General features: G+C 41.9%; 1 protein-coding gene across 5 annotated transcripts in view; it reads right to left on the minus strand.

The window, feature by feature from the left end:
* Nucleotides 1-5,578, minus strand: part of LOC137375400 (transcription factor Dp-2-like) — a 223,856-nt gene extending 218,278 nt beyond the window's left edge. For all 5 annotated transcript variants that reach the window (XM_068042569.1, XM_068042567.1, XM_068042565.1 and 2 more), the window contains exon 1: nt 5,076-5,578. The gene's annotated coding sequence lies outside the window, so the exon portion shown is untranslated. The remainder of the gene's footprint in view (nt 1-5,075) is intronic.
* Nucleotides 5,579-6,972: the final 1,394 nt, after the last annotated feature.

Below are 6,972 nucleotides of genomic sequence, written 5' to 3' on the forward strand. Positions count from 1 at the left end.
GTAATTGCAAAAATTAGGCAGCTGGTAACCAATTGGGTACTTTAGGTTTACCTGTAGCTTTTTGAAGTATACTAACCAGCATTATGGTTCTCAGTCTACCTCCCAACAACCAGTGAGCTGGATCTAGGTTTTCAAACCTCCAGAGTACCAATCAAGTCAACATTCATTAAGACGAATCATTGCACGTCAGGTGAGTGACACAGAATATGAGATAAGCTTGGTATTGCCTCTTTGTCAGGCAAACCTCCATGGATTTATTCTAAAGTATATGCTATTACGAGCAAGTAAGAAGGGATCTAGGGGTTCCTTCTCAGCCTTTGCCTGGTTTAACCATAACAGGGTTTAATTTTTAAACACTTTTTAGCTCCCCCTTAGTGAATCTTTATTCACTGCTCTAATTGTAAGGCAAAGAAATCAAACAGGTTTCCTTAGATTTAAACAAGAAAGGTAGAAGTTCATTAATCTTAAAAATCTAATCCGGTTAACAACTACGAATATGCGACGCGACCACGCATATGCGATAAACACACATGTAGATAGAGACAGAAAAAATAGAAAGAATAAAGGGGAAACGTTTGAGACAATATCTGGTAGTTACAGTCCTTTAAGTTCAATGTGGAGTCTTTGGTTGCCGGTAAGTCTTGCAATTCGTTAGGGCCCAGTTCACACTTCAACTTGTTCCGATGTAGGAGTCTTTTCTCTGTTGAGGTTTACTTGTCTTCTGTGGGTCCGGTGGCTTGGGGGAGGGAGAGAGAGACAGAGACAGAGAGACACAGAAACAGAGAGAGACACAGCCAGGCGAAATACTTCCTTGTTCCAGCCTCAATTGCACACTGCCTTCTGAATTCAAACTGTCCTGTGGCTAATTCAAAAAACCTGGACCAGCCAGTTAGTCATGTGACCAGCTGGTTTAACCAATCCTGGCTCTGTGGATTGTATCATCTTAGCAGGGCCTGAAATGCACTTGCTTACACCTTCAACGTTTGGTGATCAAAATCCATTTGGGTTAATTCGAGCAGGGAATAGCCTTTGTCTCCACAAGCGGCGTCTCTTAGTCTGCAAATGTCCTTCCAGCCCAGTGTCTGGTGATCTTCAAACATGTCATTTCTTCACACCAGCAACAGTTTAAAATCAATGTTCATATGACAAAAGTAATATGCCTCATTCTTGGCAGGTGGGGGTCTGCATGACAATACACAACTCAAAAAATGTTATTCAGAGACCTCTGGCTGATTTTCATATTTATTGCTACCCTTTACCACCATTTGGAATGCAAGGTTTTCCTTTAATCATCCTCCTTTTCGATTTTTCTCATCTTTTGTGAAAGGTGAAATCATTGCCATGCAGCCAAATGAAGCACTTCCTTCACAACACTAAATGATACAGCTACAGCAATAACAGGGGTACCTTTACGGACTCTTTTGATTATTCCATCATAATATAAATCTCTTTCATTTGGTCCAATGATTTTGGGATTGTATTCTATGCAGAGCACCAACATGGACATTAGACTGAAAATAACAGGGGTAAGTCTGACTGCATTAACACCTGGGTAAAACATTATTCACTACATTATCAGTGGGTGACAGTGTCATATTGTGAGCCAAAGAAAACATTTTACAATACTAAAACCTAAAAAACAGGAAAAGATGATCCACTGTCATTCCACTGCTCAGTTATAACGGATATCAATTTCACTTGACAAATATCTGAATTTCAATATGTTAGTTGAACAATCACTAACACAGTCATTCCAATGAACTCACAGATAAAAATCTGATAAGTTTAGAACCAGTTCCTGCTACCCTTTCTCATCATGTGTTTGTGGGTTGACTGTGATGACTGTACCTGTTGGGTTGAAACCCATCTCCTGACTGAATCTGCTTGCCAGGCAGGCAGTACCTGATACAATACCAATTGATACCCTCCCTTTTGTACTAATCACTCCAGAAGGCTCAGACGGTTCAAAGGTAGCATGTTTTATTTATTAATTTATTTGAAAGCTATGGCTCAATATTCCTGCGAACGTTTTGAAAGGTAAATGAGACCGTATTAGTGCCTTATGCTAGAGTTTTTAGAATTAAGAAAAACATTTTTGAATATACACACAAACACTTAAGTATGTACTTTGCAGTAGATCTAAATTTAAAATATTGAGGGCAGGAAGTTATTCATCAAGAAGTTCAAATATAGCATCTGAAGTGTATACCATAGTAAGATAACTCACACATAAAACAATCCTAAAGACCCACATATTTCAATTCTTAAAACAATATCCACATTTTGTTCCAGAAATTCCAAGTTTATTGTCCCTAAATACCATAGCCATCCCAGATAGGTCAGAGGTAATCCAGATAGGAGACATGTAGAGATGTTCAGTCCCAGGTTCAATCCTAAACTTGTGCTGAGTTAGCGGATTTCAGCTAGGCCAGCAACACAGGCATTATAAATGGGCACACAGCTCCTGGGTTAGAGAGCAGTAAGTTGTCCCACGTTCACCCACACATTACGCAATGATACCCAAGGGTAGTCTTGAGTATTGGACAATAGGCGGAGTCAGGATCTGGTGCGAGTGTGAATCTTTTGCAGTTGGATAGTCTTCCTGCACTTATGATCAAGTTTCATGCATGAACAAGGGACACTTTGGAGAGTTACAGGAGGGCAACCACCATCAATGGAACTACATCCTAAAAGGTAGTTAACACTTTGAGGAAAGGGGAGCTAGAAAGTCAGAACAGGAAGGGAAGTCAGGTCCAATGCATGGCTTCGGACCATGGATTCTTTTTAAAACTTATGTAAATCCCAGTTTTAAGTGAATTTTCTGCTGTACTGGTAATTTTTAATGTATATGTTGCTGGCTAGAGTTCCATGATCATCCAAGAATGTCATATTGTAATGTTATAAACATATTGAACAGGCTGCCTTGACTCATCAGACAAAGAAGTCTCCAATCTCCAAATGCATTTGTCACGTCAGCTGTTGCACTCAGATATTGTAATTGACAGTTCTCTAGTGCCCGTAATGATGTCAAAGCCACTCCCAGCAGCATTCTTGAAAAGTCCACACTTCACTTCCTCCTACCATCTGCCAAGTTCAGAGTCCAATTCAGTAAATCAGCCTTGCTTTACTTATTCACCACAATTTTAAACTATTCCTGTTAGCTATGCCAGATCTTTTTTCAACGATATTAGAGCTAAAATTTAAATAAAGATGAACTTAATCATTGCAAATTTACTCTGGTCACTAATGCTCCCTAATCCCATCAGATATCTAGAGCAGCCAAACGCCAAAGAGTTCACAATAAACTAATACTTTAACCTAGTTTGACTTTATTGTAATGTACTCAACCCATTTGAGCACAAAATGTTAAAATGTTGCTTGATTGAAATAGTTTCAAAAAGTAAAATGTTAAGCCACATTGAGCGATCTCCTTCTCTCCATCTGCTCATTATTAACTCTGCATGTTATATTTCAGAATGACGATAACAGATCTACAATATTTTGACAGAACAATATGGTCCTCTTAACTGCCCTCTGAAATGGCCTAGCAAGACACTCAGTTCTCGGCAACTCACCACCATCTTCTCAAGGGCAATTAGGGATAGGTAATAAATGCTGGCCTTACCAGCGACAGTTACATCCCAAGAATGAATTTTTTAAAAACTGATAAGATATCAAATGTTGGATGATTCCAAGGCAATCTCCACAAGAGAATATTCATGGCCTCTCCACGAAATAAGACTCCCCAAGAGTGAGCAAAACTGGATAACTCACAAGCAAGTTACTCAGATTAATTTGGGCCAACTAACAAAAAATATTAAATAATAAATTTCACACACTTGCAATGATCAGTTTAAAATAAAGCATTTTCTTAACTTTTTAAAGCCAGTGAAAGTAGTGAGTTGCATTATAAACTACTTATACAGTGACTAAATATATCCATTAAAAACAAAATTTATATAGTACATTTAATGTAGTAAAACGTCCTAAGGTGCTTTCAATAAAAACACTGAGCCACAGGTGATATCAGGGCAGATGACCAAAAGCTTGATCAAAGAGTAAGGAAGAGACAATGGGATCTTTTATGTTCACCTGAGGTGTCAGACAGGGCCTCATTTTAACATCTCATCTGAAAGACAGCATCTCCAACAGTGCAGCACTCCCCGAGTACTGCATTGGAATGTCAGCCTAGATTTTGTGCTTAAGTCCTGGAGTGGGACTTGAACCCAGAACCTTGGGACTGAGGCAAGAGTGCTACCAACTAAACCATGGCTCACAGAACAAGAGGTAGGCTTTAAGGAGACACAGAAGGGTTTAGGAAGGAAATTCCAGAGCTTTGGGCCTCAGTAGCTGTACTTCTGGCAAGATTCTTTGAATGCAGCTCCATAGATTGTGCTGTTGTCATGGACTGAAATATTAAGATACCATTTCAAAAAATTATTGCCAATATTATTGTCACTAATGTCATAAAGCAAATCTGTTTCACTATAGAACAAATTGCAGAAAAGGTTTGGGTATTTAAAAAAAATCACCAATGCTGCAGTACAACTTAAGACTGAAAATAACAGGCAAATGAAGTTATAAACTGTTGCCTCGACAAAGTACTGATACCTCAAGTATCTCACACAAAGTTTTCATTTGGCTGTTAAAGTGGTTATTTCTGTAACTATCGCGCGCGTCGACACATGCACCAACCCAAACCAGTAAAACAGTGGACGAAAATTAATGCACAATTTTTCAGAAAACTATTAACCTGTGGCGTGTCTGTGCGTGGGGGGGGGGGTGGGGGGGGGGGGCGGTGAAAGAGAGACAGACACTTTATGTGCATTTAATATCACGAGTAAACCAGCAATTGATACGTCCAACAATGCACTTCGACCACTACCGGGGTGGGGGAACGATATAGCAAAAAAAAAATCTATAAGGAGATGGATTAATAATTATTCCAATTCATTTAAGGGCACAGCCCTGCAAAGACTATGTCCCCAGATCTCTGCTCTGGGCTGTATGCATCTTTATGTGGCGACGTCCTCCCACCCAGGCTCTCATTTAGATAATCTGCATCAGCCACTCACCATCTTTTTAATCTGCTCCAATAACTCGCAGAGAAGTTAGCAGCAGTCGTCAGCTGGCACAATCTGTCAGATCCTCTCCTGCTAAAGACCCCGAGCAGAAGCGACAGAACGGAGCCTTCAAACAAAACCCGGGACACTCCACACTTCTCCTCAGTTACTGGGATTTCCGGATTAAAGGTGAAGGAAACGTCGAACGTCGATGTCAAAAAATAAACAAACTTTTGTTCTTAAAAGCCCTCATTTCTAACCGAGATAACCATTAGAAATAAAACAAATTGTGTTTTTAAAAAAAATGAAAAAAACTCCTTCCATAAAAAAGGTCCCGATTGTTCACGGGCTGCTTCAACAGAAAGGTGAACGGGTAAAACAAATGAGCAGCCACCAACTCAATGTCACAAATAAAACAAGAACAGAAAATAAAACAAACACAAAATGAGGGAGCTTCGCCGCCACAACATTCAGCAGCAGCAGCAGCCGCTCGCGCTCCCCGCCTCCCGCTCCGCGCCGCACGCACCCGCTCCCCATTGGCCGCCGCACCCGCACGCGTCACAGCAGCGCCCCAACCATTGGCCGCTCAAGCCTCAGCGCTACCGTCCGATTGGCCGCTGGCGCGCACCGCTGTAAACAAATCGTTACAGTGGGACCCGAATGGATACAAAGGAAGCGCGCGCCGGCCCAGGGCATTTACAGGGCAAAGGGAGCAAAACACTGAGACAGAGAGGGTTGGTATTGTGTTCTTCATGACTGAGATGGGGACAGAACAAATGCGACCAGCAGGGTAAGGGAGGGAGAGGGGGTAGAGACACAAAATCAGCATACAGGATAGGCAAAAAAAAAACAGGTATAGAGATAGAAGCAAAATACTGCGGATGCTAGAAATCTGAAATAAGTGGCATCTGAGAAGAAACAGAGTTAACGTTTCAGGTCTGTGACCTTTTCATCAGAACTGGTATATAGATACTTGTACCTATTCTTGCTTGTGACTAAGTGGATGTCCAACTAGTGGCAGGGCAATGACATAGATATAGTAGTCAGGGTATGTTGGCATTATGCAGGTATGAGGAAAAACTCAGTTAAAATCAGATGTAGTATTGTTGCATAACGGAAAGAAAAATATGGGAACCGAAACAATTTGGAGGGTAGGAGGCAGCAGGAACAGTGACCAGAATTTTTCAGTGGCCGGAGGGGAGCTGTCCATCAACTGAAAAGTCAGTGACAATCCCGCCTGTGAGATTAGAGGGGAGCAGGGGCATTGGGGCCAGCCCTCAGTGGGGCACAGGGTGCCCAATCAGGAGGCCCCCCCCCCACAGGCCGTCACCTTTTATTAGGTGGCTTTTCTGAGGCCTCATCCGCCTGCCAACCATAAAATCCCCGTGGCAATGGGATAAGGCCCTTAAGTGGCGTAAGGGCCTTGATTGGCCTGGGGCGGGCAATTTCTCACCACTGCCATCCCATGTAAAATGGTGGCAACAGCAGGTTGGGAAGGCACCACCCCCCCCCTCCCCCTCCCCCACCGTGTCTTCCTCTCCATTTTACGCCCCCTACCCCCAGCTCACTCTTTGGGGTGGAATAAAGTTCCAGCCAGTGACAGATCAAAACGGAATGGACATTCGTACAGCAACAAAAACCAGGACATAGAATGGATTGATGGTCAACAACAAATGGGCAAGCCCATGAGAAGCACTTCCACAAAAGTTCCCAATTATTGGGCAGCAGGAAAAATCAAATTTATACCTGCAAATTGCCTGAAACTATAACCTAGAACATAGATCATTTGTCTGGACCTTTTCTTCTTTGTTACAAAGCAAAATACTGCATATACTGGAAATCTGAAATAAAAACAAAGTCCTGGAAATACTCAGCAGGTCCGCCAGCATCTGTGGAGAGAGAAGCAGAG

This window comes from Heterodontus francisci, chromosome 11 (assembly GCF_036365525.1).
Source record: "Heterodontus francisci isolate sHetFra1 chromosome 11, sHetFra1.hap1, whole genome shotgun sequence".
Classification (NCBI taxonomy): Eukaryota; Metazoa; Chordata; class Chondrichthyes; order Heterodontiformes; family Heterodontidae; genus Heterodontus; species Heterodontus francisci.